We start from the raw sequence: 24,931 nt of genomic DNA on the forward strand, positions 1-24,931 counted from the left end.
TCCCACATGGCCTCCCACTCTTTTTTTGTCTTCCCAGTCCTTTTCAGACTCTAATGCCCATCAGAACGTGCACCCCCTACCGGCACCTGCTTGTTTCTGGCCTATGTTTGTCCTGTGGACTCTTCTTTCCTGTGGCCTCCCATCACATTTTGGGACCCCTGAAAATACTGCCCCTGAAGAGTCTTCCGAAATAGTCTGTCCAGTAACACTCCCCTGCCTTGAAATAGCCCCGCCTGAAACAGTTCCTCCCCAAATAGTCCCCCCTGCCATATTCCCCCCTGCAATAGTGCCTTCAAAAGAGTCTCCCTGAAGTAGTCCCTCCCGCAATAACTCACTCTCTGAAATAATCCCCCCAAAATATTCCCCCTTAAACTCGTGCCCCTCTGAAATACTGGGATTCCAACCCCAAGCCCCAAATTAAGGTTGACATAGGGGCGATTTCCACAGTCCTTCACAAAGTGGTGGTGAGTTTCCCTTTAAACTTCCCTCTGGCTTTGCAGGGAGAGCCATTAGGTAAATGTGCCCCAGGTGTTCTGCATTAAGTAAAGACAGGTCAGGTGTCCCATGGAGAGGATAAAAGCTGGGACCACTTGCAGGAAGTGTGGACTGGCTGTCTGTGTGGTGGATGCATTCTGAAGAGTTTTCTGTTGGGGAAGGATCTCTCGACTCCCTGGAACTGGGCTCTTCAGGTCTGGCTTTTGTCAATGTGGGCTTTGTAGAGATTCAGTATCTGGCTTTCTTGGTCTTATGTATTTGGCTTGTTGACCTGGTTGTCTCCCATCCCTTCTATGGGAGACTGTATTTCAGTGTTTATTGCAGCCATTGGTGGTCGTGCGGTGTCGTTGTTGGGATCGTTGTGATTGATGTCAATTATGTGTAACCCGATTGACTTGTACCCCCAGTGATCACCCGTGTAGCAACCCTTTAGTGTCAAATTTAATTTGGTTATCGGTTCATCTTGAGGCTGGCTGTGTCCTTTATGCTAGGCCTGATAATTGGCAAAACACCCTCAAAGTAGCACTCCTGAAATAGTCTGTCCTGTAACACTCCCGCCTCAAAATAGGACTGCAACCAAAGAGTCCTCCCCAAAATACGTCCCCCTGAAATAGTCTCCCTGAAACCGTCCCTCCCATAACACTTCCTCAGGAAGAGTCCTCCACAGTACCCCTGAAATAGTTTTCCCCAATAAATAGTCCCCCTGAAACAGTACCTGCCATAACTCTCCTGCCACAAAACACTCTCCCTGGAAAATCTACCTCCACCAGTACTCCCCCCCCAAAATGTTCTCCCCAGAAACGGTCCTCCCCAAATCCTTTCTCCTGGAATAGTCTCCCCTCAAATGCTCTCCCCTGAAGCACTCCCTCTGAAATAGATCCCTCGAAAGACATCCCCCTGGAAATAATCCCCCTGTAATGCTCTGCTCTTAAAATACTCCCCCGTCAAATAGTCGTCCGTTAAATATCCCTCCTAAATACACCCACCAAAATACTCCCCCAAAGGAGTCTCCAAATAGCCTCCCTGAAATAGACCCTCCGTATCAATTCCCCTGAAACGATACCCCCTGAAATATTTAGGCCCCAAAACAGTCCCACTGAAACTGTCCGCCCCCAAATAGTTTCCACATAATACACTCCCCTTTATTCTAAGGCCTACTTTCCCGGGGCCTCCCACCCATTTTGGTCCTTCCACACCGTTTGGCCTCCATGTTTTCCTGCCCTCAACTTCCCCTAAGCCTCCCTCCCCTTTGCAGCCACCACTTTTTTTGGTCTCTACACCCCACCCCACCCCCCCCCCGGGCGGCCTCCCACCATGTTTCAGCCTCCCACATTTTTTTGGCCTTTATCTCCCCCTGGCCACCCACCCCATTTCAGCCTCCCACCTTTTGTCGGCATCCAATTTTTTCTGGCCTCTACAGCCCTCCAGCCTCAGACCCCATTTGGGATACAACATTTTTCTGGCCTGTATTTCCCTTCCAGCCTCTCTTTTAGGTCTCTTGCAGCTTTTCTGCACTGCCTGCGTTCCTGCCTAGATGTGGTCTTTGAAGAATTGAATCGATGGAAGAATTTGAATCTACTGATTGCTTCATCTCTCTCTCTTGATCTCTCTTCTGTCTTTTCTCGTTCTCCACCCGTCTGTCTTTCTCTCTGTTGCTCTTGTTGGTTCTAGGCCAGCATCCCACTCCCCGTCTCTATTTCTTCCGCAGTCGTCTCCTGCTCTCTGTCTCCCTGTTGCTCACCTGTCTTCTGGATGCCTCAGTGCTTGCTGCCTCCTCTTTTTCCTGATCCATCTGGCCTGCTCCCATCCCTGGCTTGATGCTCTTTCTCCACCTCTCTGCCTCGGACCTGTCCCTCTTCTCATCTCTCAGTTGCTACTGTTTCTTTCTCCATCACTTCCTCACTGCCTCTTCCTTTTCCCCTTTTCCCTTCTTCTCTCGGTCCTCCATCCTCTGCCAAGCATTTTGCCTGTAGAGATCCACACCCCTCTCGGTGGTGTTCTTTCCTAGTACAAACTCGTGCCCAGCTCCCGTGCCCTTCCCTTCTGCTCCGTGGGCCTTTCCCTTTCAGCTTGTAGCCCGTCCCGATCCCTCTCCCTTTCTGAATCTCTTGCTCTCTCATGCCTTCAATCCCTCTGTCTTCTTGACCGTCCCTTGCTCTCCCTCCTTCCCACCTTCCTTTCCCCCCACAGGTGATTTCTCTCTGTCTTTCTAGTCTCGACCCATCATTACCTCTCTTCCTCTCTCTTGCTCTGTGATCCTGTTTTGCTTCCAACATATGCCTGTAGATCCCTCCCCCCCCTTCCTTTTCTAAGTGATTTCACCGTCTCTAATTCCACCAGGGCCTCTCATCCCTTTTTGGCTATCCAGCCCTTTTCAAACACTAATGCCCATCAGAGCGTGCACCTCCTTCCGGCATCTCCGCTTTCCTGGCAGAAATTTGCCCTGTGGCGTCTAGGCCTCCACTTTCCTGCAGCCTGCCAGTCATTTTGCTCCTTCCACTCCATGTGCGCCTCCACTTTTTCCCGTCCTTCGCTTACGCCAAGCCTCCCTCCCTCTTGCAGCCTGCCTGCCTGCCTCCCCCCCTCCTGTAGCATCTTGCAGCCTGCCTGCCTGCCTCCTACCCTCTTTCAAACTCTTGCAGCCTGTCTGCCTCCCTCCCTTACTCTTGCCTGCTCCCTCCCTCTTGCAGCCTCTTGCCGCTTGCCTGCCTGCCTCCCCCCCTCTTGCAGACTCTTGCAGCCTGCCAGCCTGCCTGCTTCCATCCCTCTTGCATCCTCTTGCACAATGCCTGCCTGCGTGCCTCCCTTGATCTTGCAACCTGGCTCCCTGCCTCCCGCCCTCTTGTAGCCTCTTGCAGCCTGCCTGACTGCCTCCCACCCGCTTTCAGCGTCTTGCAGCCTGTCTGCCTCCCTCCCTTACTCTTTCCTTCCTGCCTTCCTCTTGCAGCCTCTTGCACCCTGCTGGCCTGCCTGCCTCCATGCCGCTGGCATCCTCTTGCAGGCTTCCTGGCTGCGTCCTTCCCTCCCTCGTGCAGTCATTTTCAGCGTGCCTGTCTGCCTCCCTCCCTCTTGCATCCTCTTGCACAATGCCTGCCTGCATGCCTCCCTTGATCTTGCAATCTGGCTCCCTGCCTCCCGCCCTCTTGCAGCCTCTTGCAGCCTGTCTTCATGCCTCCCTCTTTCAGCCTCTTTAACTTGCATGCCTCCCTCCTTCTTGCAGCCTACCTTTTTCCCTCCCTCCATATATACCTTCTTTCCTCCGTCTTGCAGCCTCTTTCAGTCTGCCTGCCTGCCTCCCTCTCTCTTGCAGCCTCTTGCACCCTCCCTCCCTCCCTCCCTCCCTCCCTCCCTCCGTCTTGCAGCCTCTTGTAGACTGCCTGCCTGCCTCCCTCTTCCAGCCTCTTGAGGCCTGCCTCCCTCTTCCAGCCTCTTGAGGCCTGCCTCCCTCCCTCTCTCTTGAAGCCTGACTCCCTCCCTATATAACTTCCTCTGTTTATTTTGCAGCCTTTTGCAGCCTGCCTTCCTCGTTCCCACCCTGCCTCCCTCCATTCCTCCCTCTTGCCATCTCTGATTTTTCTTGCCTCTACCTGCCCCTGGCTTCACACTCCATTTCAACACCCCACCTTTTATTGGTCTCCAATTTTTTCTACTCTCTACTGCCCTGCAGGCTTCCACTCTGTTTCAGTCTCCCACCTTTTTTCTTTTTTTTGTCTCCATTTTTTTCCTGGCCTCCACTGCTCTCCAGCCTCCCACTTTATCACGGCCTCCAATTTTTTCTGGCCTCTACTGCCCTCCAGCCTCCCACCCCATTTCAGCCTCCCACCCCATTTCAGCCTCCCACCCCATTTCAGCCTCCCACCTCTTTTCGGCCTCCATTTTTTCTGGCCTCTACTGCCCTCCAGCCTCCCACCCCATTTCAGCCTCCCACCCCTTTTCGGCCTCCATTATTTCCTGGCCTCTACTGCCCTCCAGTGTCCCACCCCATTTCAGCCTCCCACCCATTTTCGGCCTCCATTTTTTTCCTGGCCTCTACTGCCCTCCAGCCTCCCACCCCGTTTCAGCCTCCCACCGCTCTTCGGCCTCCATTTTTTTCTGGCCTCTACTGCCCTCCAGCCTCCCACCCTGTTTCAGCCTCCCACCTATTTTCGGCCTCCATTTTTTTCTGGCCTCTACTGCCCTCCAGCCTCCCACCCATTTTCAGCCTCCCACCTCTTTTCGGCCTCCATTTTTTTCTGGCCTCTACTGCCCTCCAGCCTCCCACCCTGTTTCAGCCTCCCACCTATTTTCGGCCTCCATTTTTTCCTGGCCTCTACTGCTCTCCAGCCTCCCACCCTGTTTCAGCCTCCTACCTATTTTCGGCCTCCATTTTTTTCTGGCCTCTACTGACCTCCAGCCTCCCACCCTGTTTCAGCCTCCCACCTATTTTCCGCCTCCATTTTTTCCTGGCCTCTACTGCTCTCCAGCCTCCCACCCTGTTTCAGCCTCCCACCTATTTTCGGCCTCCATTTTTTTCTGGCCTCTACTGCCCTCCAGCCTCCCACCCCGTTTCAGCCTCCCACCCCGTTTTGGATACCACATTTTTCTGGTCTTTATTTCTTTTCCAGCCTCTCTTTTAGGTCTCTTGCAGCTTTTCTGCACTGCCTGCGTTCCTGCCTTGACGTGCTCTTTGAAGAATTGAATCGATGGAAGACTTTGAATCTGTTGGTTGCTTCATCTCTCTCTCTTGTTCTCTCTTCTGTCTTTTCTCGTTCTCCACCCGTCTGTCTTTCTCTCTGTTGCTCTTGTTGGTTCTAGGCCAGCATCCCACCCCCCGTCTCTATTTCTTCCGCAGTCGTCTCCTGCTCTCTGTCTCCCTGTTGCTCACCTGTCTTCTGGATGCCTCAGTGCTGCCTCCTCTCTCCTGATCCGTCTGGCCTGTTCCCATCCCTGGCTTGATGCTCTTTCTCCACCTCTCTGCCTCGGACCTGTCCCTCTTCTCATCTCTCAGTTGCTACTGTTTCTTTCTCCATCACTTCCTCACTGCCTCTTCCTTTTCCCCTTTTCCCTTCTTCTCTCGGTCCTCCATCCTCTGCCAAGCATTTTGCCTGTAGAGATCCATACCCGTCTCGGTGGTGCTCTTTCCTGCTATAACCCTGTGCCCAGATCCCTGTTCCATTCTCTTCTGCTCCGTGGCCTTTTCCCTTTCAATTTGTAGCCCGTCCCGCTCCCTCTCCCTTTCTCTCTCTCTTGCTCTCTCTTCCCCTTATGCTCTCTGCCTTTTTAACCTTCTCTTGCTCTCCCTCCTTTCCACCTTCCTTTCTCCCCACATTTGATTTCTCTCTCTCTCTCTCTGCCTTTCTAGTCTCGGCCCATCATTATCTCTCTTCCTCTGTCTTGCTCCCTCAACCTGTTTTTCCTCCAACATGTGCCCGCAGGACTTCTCCTCTTTTTTTTTTTTTTTTTTTTCCTAGTGATTTCTCCATTTGTAATTCCCACATGGCCTCCCACTCTTTTTTTGTCTTCCCAGCCCTTTTCAGACTCTAATGCCCATCAGAACGTGCACCCCCTACCGGCACCTGCTTGTTTCTGGCCTATGTTTGTCCTGTGGACTCTTCTTTCCTGTGGCCTCCCATCACATTTTGGGACCCCTGAAAATACTGCCCCTGAAGAGTCTTCCGAAATAGTCTGTCCAGTAACACTCCCCTGCCTTGAAATAGCCCCGCCTGAAACAGTTCCTCCCCAAATAGTCCCCCCTGCCATATTCCCCCCTGCAATAGTGCCTTCAAAAGAGTCTCCCTGAAGTAGTCCCTCCCGCAATAACTCACTCTCTGAATTAATCCCCCCAAAATATTCCCCCTTAAACTCGTGCCCCTCTGAAATGCTGGGGTTCCCACCCCAAGCCCCAAATTAAGGTTGACATAGGGGCGATTTCCACAGTCCTTCACAAAGTGGTGGTGAGTTTCCCTTTAAACTTCCCTCTGGCTTTGCAGGGAGAGCCATTAGGTAAATGTGCCCCAGGTGTTCTGCATTAAGTAAAGACAGGTCAGGTGTCCCATGGAGAGGATAAAAGCTGGGACCACTTGCAGGAAGTGTGGACTGGCTGTCTGTGTGGTGGATGCATTCTGAAGAATTTTCTGTTGGGGAAGGATCTCTCGACTCCCTGGAACTGGGCTCTTCAGGTCTGGCTTTTGTCAATGTGGGCTTTGTAGAGATTCAGTATCTGGCTTTCTTGGTCTTATGTATTTGGCTTGTTGACCTGGTTGTCTCCCATCCCTTCTATGGGAGACTGTATTTCAGTGTTTATTGCAGCCATTGGTGGTCGTGCGGTGTCGTTGTTGGGATCGTTGTGATTGATGTCAATTATGTGTAACCCGATTGACTTGTACCCCCAGTGATCACCCGTGTAGCAACCCTTTAGTGTCAAATTTAATTTGGTTATCGGTTCATCTTGAGGCTGGCTGTGTCCTTTATGCTAGGCCTGATAATTGGCAAAACACCCTCAAAGTAGCACTCCTGAAATAGTCTGTCCTGTAACACTCCCGCCTCAAAATAGGACTGCAACCAAAGAGTCCTCCCCAAAATACGTCCCCCTGAAATAGTCTCCCTGAAACCGTCCCTCCCATAACACTTCCTCAGGAAGAGTCCTCCACAGTACCCCTGAAATAGTTTTCCCCAATAAATAGTCCCCCTGAAACAGTACCTGCCATAACTCTCCTGCCACAAAACACTCTCCCTGGAAAATCTACCTCCACCAGTACTCCCCCCCCAAAATGTTCTCCCCAGAAACGGTCCTCCCCAAATCCTTTCTCCTGGAATAGTCTCCCCTCAAATGCTCTCCCCTGAAGCACTCCCTCTGAAATAGATCCCTCGAAAGACATCCCCCTGGAAATAATCCCCCTGTAATGCTCTGCTCTTAAAATACTCCCCCGTCAAATAGTCGTCCGTTAAATATCCCTCCTAAATACACCCACCAAAATACTCCCCCAAAGGAGTCTCCAAATAGCCTCCCTGAAATAGACCCTCCGTATCAATTCCCCTGAAACGATACCCCCTGAAATATTTAGGCCCCAAAACAGTCCCACTGAAACTGTCCGCCCCCAAATAGTTTCCACATAATACACTCCCCTTTATTCTAAGGCCTACTTTCCCGGGGCCTCCCACCCATTTTGGTCCTTCCACACCGTTTGGCCTCCATGTTTTCCTGCCCTCAACTTCCCCTAAGCCTCCCTCCCCTTTGCAGCCACCACTTTTTTTGGTCTCTACACACCCCCCCCCCCCCCCCCCCCGGGCGGCCTCCCACCATGTTTCAGCCTCCCACATTTTTTTGGCCTTTATCTCCCCCTGGCCACCCACCCCATTTCAGCCTCCCACCTTTTGTCGGCATCCAATTTTTTCTGGCCTCTACAGCCCTCCAGCCTCAGACCCCATTTGGGATACAACATTTTTCTGGCCTGTATTTCCCTTCCAGCCTCTCTTTTAGGTCTCTTGCAGCTTTTCTGCACTGCCTGCGTTCCTGCCTAGATGTGCTCTTTGAAGAATTGAATCGATGGAAGAATTTGAATCTACTGATTGCTTCATCTCTCTCTCTTGATCTCTCTTCTGTCTTTTCTCGTTCTCCACCCGTCTGTCTTTCTCTCTGTTGTTCTTGTTGGTTCTAGGCCAGCATCCCACTCCCCGTCTCTATTTCTTCCGCAGTCGTCTCCCGCTCTCTGTCTCCCTGTTGCTCACCTGTCTTCTGGATGCCTCAGTGCTTGCTGCCTCCTCTTTTTCCTGATCCATCTGGCCTGCTCCCATCCCTGGCTTGATGCTCTTTCTCCACCTCTCTGCCTCGGACCTGTCCCTCTTCTCATCTCTCAGTTGCTACTGTTTCTTTCTCCATCACTTCCTCACTGCCTCTTCCTTTTCCCCTTTTCCCTTCTTCTCTCGGTCCTCCATCCTCTGCCAAGCATTTTGCCTGTAGAGATCCACACCCCTCTCGGTGGTGTTCTTTCCTAGTACAAACTCGTGCCCAGCTCCCGTGCCCTTCCCTTCTGCTCCGTGGGCCTTTCCCTTTCAGCTTGTAGCCCGTCCCGATCCCTCTCCCTTTCTGAATCTCTTGCTCTCTCATGCCTTCAATCCCTCTGTCTTCTTGACCGTCCCTTGCTCTCCCTCCTTCCCACCTTCCTTTCCCCCCACAGGTGATTTCTCTCTGTCTTTCTAGTCTCGACCCATCATTACCTCTCTTCCTCTGTCTTGCTCTGTGATCCTGTTTTGCTTCCAACATATGCCTGTAGATCCCTCCCCCCCCTTCCTTTTCTAAGTGATTTCACCGTCTCTAATTCCACCAGGGCCTCTCATCCCTTTTTGGCTATCCAGCCCTTTTCAAACACTAATGCCCATCAGAGCGTGCACCTCCTTCCGGCATCTCCGCTTTCCTGGCAGAAATTTGCCCTGTGGCGTCTAGGCCTCCACTTTCCTGCAGCCTGCCAGTCATTTTGCTCCTTCCACTCCATGTGCGCCTCCACTTTTTCCCGTCCTTCGCTTACGCCAAGCCTCCCTCCCTCTTGCAGCCTGCCTGCCTGCCTCCCCCCCTCCTGTAGCATCTTGCAGCCTGCCTGCCTGCCTCCTACCCTCTTTCAAACTCTTGCAGCCTGTCTGCCTCCCTCCCTTACTCTTGCCTGCTCCCTCCCTCTTGCAGCCTCTTGCCGCTTGCCTGCCTGCCTCCCCCCCTCTTGCAGACTCTTGCAGCCTGCCAGCCTGCCTGCTTCCATCCCTCTTGCATCCTCTTGCACAATGCCTGCCTGCGTGCCTCCCTTGATCTTGCAACCTGGCTCCCTGCCTCCCGCCCTCTTGTAGCCTCTTGCAGCCTGCCTGACTGCCTCCCACCCGCTTTCAGCGTCTTGCAGCCTGTCTGCCTCCCTCCCTTACTCTTTCCTTCCTGCCTTCCTCTTGCAGCCTCTTGCACCCTGCTGGCCTGCCTGCCTCCATGCCGCTGGCATCCTCTTGCAGGCTTCCTGGCTGCGTCCTTCCCTCCCTCGTGCAGTCATTTTCAGCGTGCCTGTCTGCCTCCCTCCCTCTTGCATCCTCTTGCACAATGCCTGCCTGCATGCCTCCCTTGATCTTGCAATCTGGCTCCCTGCCTCCCGCCCTCTTGCAGCCTCTTGCAGCCTGTCTTCATGCCTCCCTCTTTCAGCCTCTTTAACTTGCATGCCTCCCTCCTTCTTGCAGCCTACCTTTTTCCCTCCCTCCATATATACCTTCTTTCCTCCGTCTTGCAGCCTCTTTCAGTCTGCCTGCCTGCCTCCCTCTCTCTTGCAGCCTCTTGCACCCTCCCTCCCTCCCTCCCTCCCTCCGTCTTGCAGCCTCTTGTAGACTGCCTGCCTGCCTCCCTCTTCCAGCCTCTTGAGGCCTGCCTCCCTCCCTCTCTCTTGAAGCCTGACTCCCTCCCTATATAACTTCCTCTGTTTATTTTGCAGCCTTTTGCAGCCTGCCTTCCTCGTTCCCACCCTGCCTCCCTCCATTCCTCCCTCTTGCCATCTCTGATTTTTCTTGCCTCTACCTGCCCCTGGCTTCACACTCCATTTCAACACCCCACCTTTTATTGGTCTCCAATTTTTTCTACTCTCTACTGCCCTGCAGGCTTCCACTCTGTTTCAGTCTCCCACCTTTTTTCTTTTTTTTGTCTCCATTTTTTTCCTGGCCTCCACTGCTCTCCAGCCTCCCACTTTATCACGGCCTCCAATTTTTTCTGGCCTCTACTGCCCTCCAGCCTCCCACCCCATTTCAGCCTCCCACCCCATTTCAGCCTCCCACCTCTTTTCGGCCTCCATTTTTTCTGGCCTCTACTGCCCTCCAGCCTCCCACCCCATTTCAGCCTCCCACCCCTTTTCGGCCTCCATTATTTCCTGGCCTCTACTGCCCTCCAGTGTCCCGCCCCATTTCAGCCTCCCACCCATTTTCGGCCTCCATTTTTTTCCTGGCCTCTACTGCCCTCCAGCCTCCCACCCCGTTTCAGCCTCCCACCGCTCTTCGGCCTCCATTTTTTTCTGGCCTCTACTGCCCTCCAGCCTCCCACCCTGTTTCAGCCTCCCACCTATTTTCGGCCTCCATTTTTTTCTGGCCTCTACTGCCCTCCAGCCTCCCACCCATTTTCAGCCTCCCACCTCTTTTCGGCCTCCATTTTTTTCTGGCCTCTACTGCCCTCCAGCCTCCCACCCTGTTTCAGCCTCCCACCTATTTTCGGCCTCCATTTTTTCCTGGCCTCTACTGCTCTCCAGCCTCCCACCCTGTTTCAGCCTCCTACCTATTTTCGGCCTCCATTTTTTTCTGGCCTCTACTGACCTCCAGCCTCCCACCCTGTTTCAGCCTCCCACCTATTTTCGGCCTCCATTTTTTCCTGGCCTCTACTGCTCTCCAGCCTCCCACCCTGTTTCAGCCTCCCACCTATTTTCGGCCTCCATTTTTTTCTGGCCTCTACTGCCCTCCAGCCTCCCACCCCGTTTCAGCCTCCCACCCCGTTTTGGATACCACATTTTTCTGGTCTTTATTTCTCTTCCAGCCTCTCTTTTAGGTCTCTTGCAGCTTTTCTGCACTGCCTGCGTTCCTGCCTTGACGTGCTCTTTGAAGAATTGAATCGATGGAAGACTTTGAATCTGTTGGTTGCTTCATCTCTCTCTCTTGTTCTCTCTTCTGTCTTTTCTCGTTCTCCACCCGTCTGTCTTTCTCTCTGTTGCTCTTGTTGGTTCTAGGCCAGCATCCCACCCCCCGTCTCTATTTCTTCCGCAGTCGTCTCCTGCTCTCTGTCTCCCTGTTGCTCACCTGTCTTCTGGATGCCTCAGTGCTGCCTCCTCTCTCCTGATCCGTCTGGCCTGTTCCCATCCCTGGCTTGATGCTCTTTCTCCACCTCTCTGCCTCGGACCTGTCCCTCTTCTCATCTCTCAGTTGCTACTGTTTCTTTCTCCATCACTTCCTCACTGCCTCTTCCTTTTCCCCTTTTCCCTTCTTCTCTCGGTCCTCCATCCTCTGCCAAGCATTTTGCCTGTAGAGATCCATACCCGTCTCGGTGGTGCTCTTTCCTGCTATAACCCTGTGCCCAGATCCCTGTTCCATTCTCTTCTGCTCCGTGGCCTTTTCCCTTTCAATTTGTAGCCCGTCCCGCTCCCTCTCCCTTTCTCTCTCTCTTGCTCTCTCTTCCCCTTATGCTCTCTGCCTTTTTAACCTTCTCTTGCTCTCCCTCCTTTCCACCTTCCTTTCTCCCCACATTTGATTTCTCTCTCTCTCTCTCTGCCTTTCTAGTCTCGGCCCATCATTATCTCTCTTCCTCTGTCTTGCTCCCTCAACCTGTTTTTCCTCCAACATGTGCCCGCAGGACTTCTCCTCTTTTTTTTTTTTTTTTTTTTTCCTAGTGATTTCTCCATTTGTAATTCCCACATGGCCTCCCACTCTTTTTTTGTCTTCCCAGCCCTTTTCAGACTCTAATGCCCATCAGAACGTGCACCCCCTACCGGCACCTGCTTGTTTCTGGCCTATGTTTGTCCTGTGGACTCTTCTTTCCTGTGGCCTCCCATCACATTTTGGGACCCCTGAAAATACTGCCCCTGAAGAGTCTTCCGAAATAGTCTGTCCAGTAACACTCCCCTGCCTTGAAATAGCCCCGCCTGAAACAGTTCCTCCCCAAATAGTCCCCCCTGCCATATTCCCCCCTGCAATAGTGCCTTCAAAAGAGTCTCCCTGAAGTAGTCCCTCCCGCAATAACTCACTCTCTGAAATAATCCCCCCAAAATATTCCCCCTTAAACTCGTGCCCCTCTGAAATGCTGGGGTTCCCACCCCAAGCCCCAAATTAAGGTTGACATAGGGGCGATTTCCACAGTCCTTCACAAAGTGGTGGTGAGTTTCCCTTTAAACTTCCCTCTGGCTTTGCAGGGAGAGCCATTAGGTAAATGTGCCCCAGGTGTTCTGCATTAAGTAAAGACAGGTCAGGTGTCCCATGGAGAGGATAAAAGCTGGGACCACTTGCAGGAAGTGTGGACTGGCTGTCTGTGTGGTGGATGCATTCTGAAGAGTTTTCTGTTGGGGAAGGATCTCTCGACTCCCTGGAACTGGGCTCTTCAGGTCTGGCTTTTGTCAATGTGGGCTTTGTAGAGATTCAGTATCTGGCTTTCTTGGTCTTATGTATTTGGCTTGTTGACCTGGTTGTCTCCCATCCCTTCTATGGGAGACTGTATTTCAGTGTTTATTGCAGCCATTGGTGGTCGTGCGGTGTCGTTGTTGGGATCGTTGTGATTGATGTCAATTATGTGTAACCCGATTGACTTGTACCCCCAGTGATCACCCGTGTAGCAACCCTTTAGTGTCAAATTTAATTTGGTTATCGGTTCATCTTGAGGCTGGCTGTGTCCTTTATGCTAGGCCTGATAATTGGCAAAACACCCTCAAAGTAGCACTCCTGAAATAGTCTGTCCTGTAACACTCCCGCCTCAAAATAGGACTGCAACCAAAGAGTCCTCCCCAAAATACGTCCCCCTGAAATAGTCTCCCTGAAACCGTCCCTCCCATAACACTTCCTCAGGAAGAGTCCTCCACAGTACCCCTGAAATAGTTTTCCCCAATAAATAGTCCCCCTGAAACAGTACCTGCCATAACTCTCCTGCCACAAAACACTCTCCCTGGAAAATCTACCTCCACCAGTACTCCCCCCCCAAAATGTTCTCCCCAGAAACGGTCCTCCCCAAATCCTTTCTCCTGGAATAGTCTCCCCTCAAATGCTCTCCCCTGAAGCACTCCCTCTGAAATAGATCCCTCGAAAGACATCCCCCTGGAAATAATCCCCCTGTAATGCTCTGCTCTTAAAATACTCCCCCGTCAAATAGTCGTCCGTTAAATATCCCTCCTAAATACACCCACCAAAATACTCCCCCAAAGGAGTCTCCAAATAGCCTCCCTGAAATATTTAGGCCCCAAAACAGTCCCACTGAAACTGTCCGCCCCCAAATAGTTTCCACATAATACACTCCCCTTTATTCTAAGGCCTACTTTCCTGGGGCCTCCCACCCATTTTGGTCCTTCCACACCGTTTGGCCTCCATGTTTTCCTGCCCTCAACTTCCCCTAAGCCTCCCTCCCCTTTGCAGCCACCACTTTTTTTGGTCTCTACACACCCCCCCCCCCCCCCCCCCCGGGCGGCCTCCCACCATGTTTCAGCCTCCCACATTTTTTTGGCCTTTATCTCCCCCTGGCCACCCACCCCATTTCAGCCTCCCACCTTTTGTCGGCATCCAATTTTTTCTGGCCTCTACAGCCCTCCAGCCTCAGACCCCATTTGGGATACAACATTTTTCTGGCCTGTATTTCCCTTCCAGCCTCTCTTTTAGGTCTCTTGCAGCTTTTCTGCACTGCCTGCGTTCCTGCCTAGATGTGCTCTTTGAAGAATTGAATCGATGGAAGAATTTGAATCTACTGATTGCTTCATCTCTCTCTCTTGATCTCTCTTCTGTCTTTTCTCGTTCTCCACCCGTCTGTCTTTCTCTCTGTTGTTCTTGTTGGTTCTAGGCCAGCATCCCACTCCCCGTCTCTATTTCTTCCGCAGTCGTCTCCCGCTCTCTGTCTCCCTGTTGCTCACCTGTCTTCTGGATGCCTCAGTGCTTGCTGCCTCCTCTTTTTCCTGATCCATCTGGCCTGCTCCCATCCCTGGCTTAATGCTCTTTCTCCACCTCTCTGCCTCGGACCTGTCCCTCTTCTCATCTCTCAGTTGCTACTGTTTCTTTCTCCATCACTTCCTCACTGCCTCTTCCTTTTCCCCTTTTCCCTTCTTCTCTCGGTCCTCCATCCTCTGCCAAGCATTTTGCCTGTAGAGATCCATACCCCTCTCGGTGGTGTTCTTTCCTAGTACAAACTCGTGCCCAGCTCCCGTGCCCTTCCCTTCTGCTCCGTGGGCCTTTCCCTTTCAGCTTGTAGCCCGTCCCGATCCCTCTCCCTTTCTGAATCTCTTGCTCTCTCTTGCCTTCAATCCCTCTGTCTTCTTGACCGTCCCTTGCTCTCCCTCCTTCCCACCTTCCTTTCCCCCCACAGGTGATTTCTCTCTGTCTTTCTAGTCTCGACCCATCATTACCTCTCTTCCTCTGTCTTGCTCTGTGATCCTGTTTTGCTTCCAACATATGCCTGTAGATCCCTCCCCCCCCTTCCTTTTCTAAGTGATTTCACCGTCTCTAATTCCACCAGGGCCTCTCATCCCTTTTTGGCTATCCAGCCCTTTTCAAACACTAATGCCCATCAGAGCGTGCACCTCCTTCCGGCATCTCCGCTTTCCTGGCAGAAATTTGCCCTGTGGCGTCTAGGCCTCCACTTTCCTGCAGCCTGCCAGTCATTTTGCTCCTTCCACTCCATGTGCGCCTCCACTTTTTCCCGTCCTTCGCTTACGCCAAGCCTCCCTCCCTCTTGCAGCCTGCCTGCCTGCCTCCCCCCCTCCTGTAGCATCTTGCAGCCTGCCTGCCTGCCTCCTACCCTCTTTCAAACTCTTGCAGCCTGTCTGCCTCCCTCCCTTACTCTTGCCTGCTCCCTCCCTCTTGCAGCCTCTTGCCGCTTGCCTGCCTGCCTCCCCCCCTCTTGCAGACTCTTGCAGCCTGCCAGCCTGCCTGCTTCCATCCCTCTTGCATCCTCTTGCACAATGCCTGCCTGCGTGCCTCCCTTGATCTTGCAACCTGGCTCCCTGCCTCCCGCCCTCTTGTAGCCTCTTGCAGCCTGCCTGACTGCCTCCCACCCGCTTTCAGCGTCTTGCAGCCTGTCTGCCTCCCTCCCTTACTCTTTCCTTCCTGCCTTCCTCTTGCAGCCTCTTGCAGCTTGCCTGCCTGCCTCCCTCCCTCCCTCTTGCAGCCTCTTGCACCCTGCCTGCCTGCCTGCATCCCTCCCTCTTGCATCCTCTTGCACCCTGCCGGCCTGCCTGCCTCCTTCCCTCTTGCAGCCTCTTGCACCCTGCCGGCCTGCCTGCCTCCCCCTGACTTGTAGCCTCTTGCAGCCTGCCTGACTGCCTTGTACTCTCTTTCAAACTCTTGCAGCCTGCCTGTCTCCCTCCCTTACTCTTGCCTGCTCCCTCCCTCTTGCAGCCTCTTGCACCCTGCTGGCCTGCCTGCTCCCTCCCTCTTGCAGCCTCTTGCACCCTGCTGGCCTGCCTGCCTCCATGCCGCTGGCATCCTCTTGCAGGCTTCCTGGCTGCGTCCTTCCCTCCCTCGTGCAGTCATTTTCAGCGTGCCTGTCTGCCTCCCTCCCTCTTGCATCCTCTTGCACAATGCCTGCCTGCATGCCTCCCTTGATCTTGCAACCTGGCTCCCTGCCTCCCGCCCTCTTGCAGCCTCTTGCAGCCTGTCTTCATGCCTCCCTCTTTCAGCCTCTTTAACTTGCATGCCTCCCTCCTTCTTGCAGCCTACCTTTTTCCCTCCCTCCATATATACCTTCTTTCCTCCGTCTTGCAGCCTCTTTCAGTCTGCCTGCCTGCCTCCCTCTCTCTTGCAGCCTCTTGCACCCTCCCTCCCTCCCTCCCTCCCTCCCTCCCTCCCTCCCTCCGTCTTGCAGCCTCTTGTAGACTGCCTGCCTGCCTCCCTCTTCCAGCCTCTTGAGGCCTGCCTCCCTCTTCCAGCCTCTTGAGGCCTGCCTCCCTCTTCCAGCCTCTTGAGGCCTGCCTTCCTCCCTCTCTCTTGAAGCCTGACTCCCTCCCTATATAACTTCCTCTCTTTATTTTGCAGCCTTTTGCAGCCTGCCTTCCTCGTTCCCACCCTGCCTCCCTCCATTCCTCCCTCTTGCCATCTCTGATTTTTCTTGCCTCTACCTGCCCCTGGCTTCACACTCCATTTCAACACCCCACCTTTTATTGGTCTCCAATTTTTTTCTACTCTCTACTGCCCTGCAGGCTTCCACTCTGTTTCAGTCTCCCACCTTTTTTCTTTTTTTTGTCTCCATTTTTTTCCTGGCCTCCACTGCTCTCCAGCCTCCCACTTTATCACGGCCTCCATTTTTTTCTGGCCTCTACTGCCCTCCAGCCTCCCACCCCATTTCAGCCTCCCACCCCTTTTCGGCCTCCATTATTTCCTGGCCTCTAATGCCCTCCAGTGTCCCACCCCATTTCAACCTCCCACCCATTTTCGGCCTCCATTTTTTTCCTGGCCTCTACTGCCCTCCAGCCTCCCACCCCGTTTCAGCCTCCCACCGCTCTTCGGCCTCCATTTTTTTCTGGCCTCTACTGCCCTCCAGCCTCCCACCCTGTTTCAGCCTCCCACCTATTTTCGGCCTCCATTTTTTTCTGGCCTCTACTGCCCTCCAGCCTCCCACCCATTTTCAGCCTCCCACCTCTTTTCGGCCTCCATTTTTTTCTGGCCTCTACTGCACTCCAGCCTCCCACCCTGTTTCAGCCTCCCACCTATTTTCGGCCTCCATTTTTTCCAGGCCTCTACTGCTCTCCAGCCTCCCACCCTGTTTCAGCCTCCTACCTATTTTCGGCCTCCATTTTTTTCTGGCCTCTACTGACCTCCAGCCTCCCACCCTGTTTCAGCCTCCCACCTATTTTCCGCCTCCATTTTTTCCTGGCCTCTACTGCCCTCCAGCCTCCCACCCTGTTTCAGCCTCCCACCTATTTTCGGCCTCCATTTTTTTCTGGCCTCTACTGCCCTCCAGCCTGCCACCCCGTTTCAGCCTCCCACCCCGTTTTGGATACCACATTTTTCTGGTCTTTATTTCTCTTCCAGCCTCTCTTTTAGGTCTCTTGCAGCTTTTCTGCACTGCCTGCGTTCCTGCCTTGACGTGCTCTTTGAAGAATTGAATCGATGGAAGACTTTGAATCTGTTGGTTGCTTCATCTCTCTCTCTTGTTCTCTCTTCTGTCTTTTCTCGTTCTCCACCCGTCTGTCTTTCTCTCTGTTGCTCTTGTTGGTTCTAGGCCAGCATCCCACCCCCCGTCTCTATTTCTTCCGCAGTCGTCTCCTGCTCTCTGTCTCCCTGTTGCTCACCTGTCTTCTGGATGCCTCAGTGCTGCCTCCTCTCTCCTGATCCGTCTGGCCTGTTCCCATCCCTGGCTTGATGCTCTTTCTCCACCTCTCTGCCTCGGACCTGTCCCTCTTCTCATCTCTCAGTTGCTACTGTTTCTTTCTCCATCACTTCCTCACTGCCTCTTCCTTTTCCCCTTTTCCCTTCTTCTCTCGGTCCTCCATCCTCTGCCAAGCATTTTGCCTGTAGAGATCCACACCCCTCTCGGTGGTGTTCTTTCCTAGTACAAACTCGTGCCCAGCTCCCGTGCCCTTCCCTTCTGCTCCGTGGGCCTTTCCCTTTCAGCTTGTAGCCCGTCCCGATCCCTCTCCCTTTCTGAATCTCTTGCTCTCTCATGCCTTCAATCCCTCTGTCTTCTTGACCGTCCCTTGCTCTCCCTCCTTCCCACCTTCCTTTCCCCCCACAGGTGATTTCTCTCTGTCTTTCTAGTCTCGACCCATCATTACCTCTCTTCCTCTGTCTTGCTCTGTGATCCTGTTTTGCTTCCAACATATGCCTGTAGATCCCCCCCCCCCCCCCCTTCCTTTTCTAAGTGATTTCACCGTCTCTAATTCCACCAGGGCCTCTCATCCCTTTTTGGCTATCCAGCCCTTTTCAAACACTAATGCCCATCAGAGCGTGCACCTCCTTCCGGCATCTCCGCTTTCCTGGCAGAAATTTGCCCTGTGGCGTCTAGGCCTCCACTTTCCTGCAGCCTGCCAGTCATTTTGCTCCTTCCACTCCATGTGCGCCTCCACTTTTTCCCGTCCTTCGCTTACGCCAAGCCTCCCTCCCTCTTGCAGCCTGCCTGCCTGCCTCCCCCCCTCCTGTAGCATCTTGCAGCCTGCCTGCCTGCCTCCTACCCTCTTTCAAACTCTTGCAGCCTGTCTGCCTCCCTCCCTTACTCTTGCCTGCTCCCTCCCTCTTGCAGCCTCTTGCCGCTTGCCTGCCTGCCTCCCCCCCTCTTGCAGACTCTTGCAGCCTGCCAGCCTGCCTGCTTCCATCCCTCTTGCATCCTCTTGCACAATGCCTGCCTGCGTGCCTCCCTTGATCTTGCAACCTGGCTCCCTGCCTCCCGCCCTCTTGTAGCCTCTTGCAGCCTGCCTGACTGCCTCCCACCCGCTTTCAGCGTCTTGCAGCCTGTCTGCCTCCCTCCCTTACTCTTTCCTTCCTGCCTTCCTCTTGCAGCCTCTTGCAGCTTGCCTGCCTGCCTGCCTCCCTCCCTCCCTCTTGCAGCCTCTTGCACCCTGCCTGCCTGCCTGCATCCCTCCCTCTTGCATCCTCTTGCACCCTGCCGGCCTGCCTGCCTCCTTCCCTCTTGCAGCCTCTTGCACCCTGCCGGCCTGCCTGCCTCCCCCTGACTTGTAGCCTCTTGCAGCCTGCCTGACTGCCTTGTACTCTCTTTCAAACTCTTGCAGCCTGCCTGTCTCCCTCCCTTACTCTTGCCTGCTCCCTCCCTCTTGCAGCCTCTTGCACCCTGCTGGCCTGCCTGCTCCCTCCCTCTTGCAGCCTCTTGCACCCTGCTGGCCTGCCTGCCTCCATGCCGCTGGCATCCTCTTGCAGGCTTCCTGGCTGCGTCCTTCCCTCCCTCGTGCAGTCATTTTCAGCGTGCCTGTCTGCCTCCCTCCCTCTTGCATCCTCTTGCACAATGCCTGCCTGCATGCCTCCCTTGATCTTGCAACCTGGCTCCCTGCCTCCCGCCCTCTTGCAGCCTCTTGCAGCCTGTCTTCATGCCTCCCTCTTTCAGCCTCTTTAACTTGCATGCCTCCCTCCTTCTTGCAGCCTACCTTTTTCCCTCCCTCCATATATACCTTCTTTCCTCCGTCTTGCAGCCTCTTTCAGTCTGCCTGCCTGCCTCCCTCTCTCTTGCAGCCTCTTGCACCCTGCCAGCTTCCCTCCCTCCCTCCCTCCCTCCCTCCCTCCCTCCGTCTTGCAGCCTCTTGTAGACTGCCTGCCTGCCTCCCTCTTCCAGCCTCTTGAGGCCTGCCTTCCTCCCTCTCTCTTGAAGCCTGACTCCCTCCCTATATAACTTCCTCTCTTTATTTTGCAGCCTTTTGCAGCCTGCCTTCCTCGTTCCCACCCTGCCTCCCTCCATTCCTCCCTCTTGCCATCTCTGATTTTTCTTGCCTCTACCTGCCCCTGGCTTCACACTCCATTTCAACACCCCACCTTTTATTGGTCTCCAATTTTTTCTACTCTCTACTGCCCTGCAGGCTTCCACTCTGTTTCAGTCTCCCACCTTTTTTCTTTTTTTTTGTCTCCATTTTTTTCCTGGCCTCCACTGCTCTCCAGCCTCCCACTTTATCACGCGCTCCAATTTTTTCTGGCCTCTACTGCCCTCCAGCCTCCCACCCCATTTCAGCCTCCCACCCCTTTTCGACCTCCATTATTTCCTGGCCTCTACTGCCCTCCAGCCTCCCACCCCATTTCAGCCTCCCACCCATTTTCGGCCTCCATTTTTTCCTGGCCTCTACTGCCCTCCAGCCTCCCACCCCGTTTCAGCCTCCCACCGCTCTTCGGCCTTCATTTTTTTCCTGGCCTCTACTGCCCTCCAGCCTCCCACCCTGTTTCAACCTCCCACCTCTTTTCGGCCTCCATTTTTTCCTGGCCTCTACTGCCCTCCAGCCTCCCACCCTTTTTCAGCCTCCCACCTATTTTCGGCCTCCATTTTTTTCTGGCCTCTACTGCCCTCCAGCCTCCCACCCCGTTTTGGATACCACATTTTTCTGGTCTTTATTTCTCTTCCAGCCTCTCTTTTAGGTCTCTTGCAGCTTTTCTGCACTGCCTGCGTTCCTGCCTTGACGTGCTCTTTGAAGAATTGAATCGATGGAAGACTTTGAATCTGTTGGTTGCTTCATCTCTCTCTCTTGTTCTCTCTTCTGTCTTTTCTCGTTCTCCACCCGTCTGTCTTTCTCTCTGTTGCTCTTGTTGGTTCTAGGCCAGCATCCCACCCCCCGTCTCTATTTCTTCCGCAGTCGTCTCCTGCTCTCTGTCTCCCTGTTGCTCACCTGTCTTCTGGATGCTTCAGTGCTGCCTCCTCTCTCCTGATCCGTCTGGCCTGTTCCCATCCCTGGCTTGATGCTCTTTCTCCACCTCTCTGCCTCGGACCTGTCCCTCTTCTCATCTCTCAGTTGCTACTGTTTCTTTCTCCATCACTTCCTCACTGCCTCTTCCTTTTCCCCTTTTCCCTTCTTCTCTCGGTCCTCCATCCTCTGCCAAGCATTTTGCCTGTAGAGATCCATACCCGTCTCGGTGGTGCTCTTTCCTGCTATAACCCTGTGCCCAGATCCCTGTTCCATTCTCTTCTGCTCCGTGGCCTTTTCCCTTTCAATTTGTAGCCCGTCCCGCTCCCTCTCCCTTTCTCTCTCTCTTGCTCTCTCTTCCCCTTATGCTCTCTGCCTTTTTAACCTTCTCTTGCTCTCCCTCCTTTCCACCTTCCTTTCTCCCCACATTTGATTTCTCTCTCTCTCTCTCTGCCTTTCTAGTCTCGGCCCATCATTATCTCTCTTCCTCTGTCTTGCTCCCTCAACCTGTTTTTCCTCCAACATGTGCCCGCAGGACTTCTCCTCTTTTTTTTTTTTTTTTTTTTTTTCCTAGTGATTTCTCCATTTGTAATTCCCACATGGCCTCCCACTCTTTTTTTGTCTTCCCAGCCCTTTTCAGACTCTAATGCCCATCAGAACGTGCACCCCCTACCGGCACCTGCTTGTTTCTGGCCTATGTTTGTCCTGTGGACTCTTCTTTCCTGTGGCCTCCCATCACATTTTGGGACCCCTGAAAATACTGCCCCTGAAGAGTCTTCCGAAATAGTCTGTCCAGTAACACTCCCCTGCCTTGAAATAGCCCCGCCTGAAACAGTTCCTCCCCAAATAGTCCCCCCTGCCATATTCCCCCCTGCAATAGTGCCTTCAAAAGAGTCTCCCTGAAGTAGTCCCTCCCGCAATAACTCACTCTCTGAATTAATCCCCCCAAAATATTCCCCCTTAAACTCGTGCCCCTCTGAAATGCTGGGGTTCCCACCCCAAGCCCCAAATTAAGGTTGACATAGGGGCGATTTCCACAGTCCTTCACAAAGTGGTGGTGAGTTTCCCTTTAAACTTCCCTCTGGCTTTGCAGGGAGAGCCATTAGGTAAATGTGCCCCAGGTGTTCTGCATTAAGTAAAGACAGGTCAGGTGTCCCATGGAGAGGATAAAAGCTGGGACCACTTGCAGGAAGTGTGGACTGGCTGTCTGTGTGGTGGATGCATTCTGAAGAATTTTCTGTTGGGGAAGGATCTCTCGACTCCCTGGAACTGGGCTCTTCAGGTCTGGCTTTTGTCAATGTGGGCTTTGTAGAGATTCAGTATCTGGCTTTCTTGGTCTTATGTATTTGGCTTGTTGACCTGGTTGTCTCCCATCCCTTCTATGGGAGACTGTATTTCAGTGTTTATTGCAGCCATTGGTGGTCGTGCGGTGTCGTTGTTGGGATCGTTGTGATTGATGTCAATTATGTGTAACCCGATTGACTTGTACCCCCAGTGATCACCCGTGTAGCAACCCTTTAGTGTCAAATTTAATTTGGTTATCGGTTCATCTTGAGGCTGGCTGTGTCCTTTATGCTAGGCCTGATAATTGGCAAAACACCCTCAAAGTAGCACTCCTGAAATAGTCTGTCCTGTAACACTCCCGCCTCAAAATAGGACTGCAACCAAAGAGTCCTCCCCAAAATACGTCCCCCTGAAATAGTCTCCCTGAAACCGTCCCTCCCATAACACTTCCTCAGGAAGAGTCCTCCACAGTACCCCTGAAATAGTTTTCCCCAATAAATAGTCCCCCTGAAACAGTACCTGCCATAACTCTCCTGCCACAAAACACTCTCCCTGGAAAATCTACCTCCACCAGTACTCCCCCCCCAAAATGTTCTCCCCAGAAACGGTCCTCCCCAAATCCTTTCTCCTGGAATAGTCTCCCCTCAAATGCTCTCCCCTGAAGCACTCCCTCTGAAATAGATCCCTCGAAAGACATCCCCCTGGAAATAATCCCCCTGTAATGCTCTGCTCTTAAAATACTCCCCCGTCAAATAGTCGTCCGTTAAATATCCCTCCTAAATACACCCACCAAAATACTCCCCCAAAGGAGTCTCCAAATAGCCTCCCTGAAATAGACCCTCCGTATCAATTCCCCTGAAACGATACCCCCTGAAATATTTAGGCCCCAAAACAGTCCCACTGAAACTGTCCGCCCCCAAATAGTTTCCACATAATACACTCCCCTTTATTCTAAGGCCTACTTTCCCGGGGCCTCCCACCCATTTTGGTCCTTCCACACCGTTTGGCCTCCATGTTTTCCTGCCCTCAACTTCCCCTAAGCCTCCCTCCCCTTTGCAGCCACCACTTTTTTTGGTCTCTACACCCCCCCCCCCCCCCCCCGGGCGGCCTCCCACCATGTTTCAGCCTCCCACATTTTTTTGGCCTTTATCTCCCCCTGGCCACCCACCCCATTTCAGCCTCCCACCTTTTGTCGGCATCCAATTTTTTCTGGCCTCTACAGCCCTCCAGCCTCAGACCCCATTTGGGATACAACATTTTTCTGGCCTGTATTTCCCTTCCAGCCTCTCTTTTAGGTCTCTTGCAGCTTTTCTGCACTGCCTGCGTTCCTGCCTAGATGTGCTCTTTGAAGAATTGAATCGATGGAAGAATTTGAATCTACTGATTGCTTCATCTCTCTCTCTTGATCTCTCTTCTGTCTTTTCTCGTTCTCCACCCGTCTGTCTTTCTCTCTGTTGTTCTTGTTGGTTCTAGGCCAGCATCCCACTCCCCGTCTCTATTTCTTCCGCAGTCGTCTCCCGCTCTCTGTCTCCCTGTTGCTCACCTGTCTTCTGGATGCCTCAGTGCTTGCTGCCTCCTCTTTTTCCTGATCCATCTGGCCTGCTCCCATCCCTGGCTTGATGCTCTTTCTCCACCTCTCTGCCTCGGACCTGTCCCTCTTCTCATCTCTCAGTTGCTACTGTTTCTTTCTCCATCACTTCCTCACTGCCTCTTCCTTTTCCCCTTTTCCCTTCTTCTCTCGGTCCTCCATCCTCTGCCAAGCATTTTGCCTGTAGAGATCCACACCCCTCTCGGTGGTGTTCTTTCCTAGTACAAACTCGTGCCCAGCTCCCGTGCCCTTCCCTTCTGCTCCGTGGGCCTTTCCCTTTCAGCTTGTAGCCCGTCCCGATCCCTCTCCCTTTCTGAATCTCTTGCTCTCTCATGCCTTCAATCCCTCTGTCTTCTTGACCGTCCCTTGCTCTCCCTCCTTCCCACCTTCCTTTCCCCCCACAGGTGATTTCTCTCTGTCTTTCTAGTCTCGACCCATCATTACCTCTCTTCCTCTGTCTTGCTCTGTGATCCTGTTTTGCTTCCAACATATGCCTGTAGATCCCTCCCCCCCCTTCCTTTTCTAAGTGATTTCACCGTCTCTAATTCCACCAGGGCCTCTCATCCCTTTTTGGCTATCCAGCCCTTTTCAAACACTAATGCCCATCAGAGCGTGCACCTCCTTCCGGCATCTCCGCTTTCCTGGCAGAAATTTGCCCTGTGGCGTCTAGGCCTCCACTTTCCTGCAGCCTGCCAGTCATTTTGCTCCTTCCACTCCATGTGCGCCTCCACTTTTTCCCGTCCTTCGCTTACGCCAAGCCTCCCTCCCTCTTGCAGCCTGCCTGCCTGCCTCCCCCCCTCCTGTAGCATCTTGCAGCCTGCCTGCCTGCCTCCTACCCTCTTTCAAACTCTTGCAGCCTGTCTGCCTCCCTCCCTTACTCTTGCCTGCTCCCTCCCTCTTGCAGCCTCTTGCCGCTTGCCTGCCTGCCTCCCCCCCTCTTGCAGACTCTTGCAGCCTGCCAGCCTGCCTGCTTCCATCCCTCTTGCATCCTCTTGCACAATGCCTGCCTGCGTGCCTCCCTTGATCTTGCAACCTGGCTCCCTGCCTCCCGCCCTCTTGTAGCCTCTTGCAGCCTGCCTGACTGCCTCCCACCCGCTTTCAGCGTCTTGCAGCCTGTCTGCCTCCCTCCCTTACTCTTTCCTTCCTGCCTTCCTCTTGCAGCCTCTTGCACCCTGCTGGCCTGCCTGCCTCCATGCCGCTGGCATCCTCTTGCAGGCTTCCTGGCTGCGTCCTTCCCTCCCTCGTGCAGTCATTTTCAGCGTGCCTGTCTGCCTCCCTCCCTCTTGCATCCTCTTGCACAATGCCTGCCTGCATGCCTCCCTTGATCTTGCAATCTGGCTCCCTGCCTCCCGCCCTCTTGCAGCCTCTTGCAGCCTGTCTTCATGCCTCCCTCTTTCAGCCTCTTTAACTTGCATGCCTCCCTCCTTCTTGCAGCCTACCTTTTTCCCTCCCTCCATATATACCTTCTTTCCTCCGTCTTGCAGCCTCTTTCAGTCTGCCTGCCTGCCTCCCTCTCTCTTGCAGCCTCTTGCACCCTCCCTCCCTCCCTCCCTCCCTCCGTCTTGCAGCCTCTTGT

Source organism: Athene noctua, chromosome 4 (genome assembly GCF_965140245.1).
Source record: "Athene noctua chromosome 4, bAthNoc1.hap1.1, whole genome shotgun sequence".
NCBI classification, from domain to species: Eukaryota; Metazoa; Chordata; class Aves; order Strigiformes; family Strigidae; genus Athene; species Athene noctua.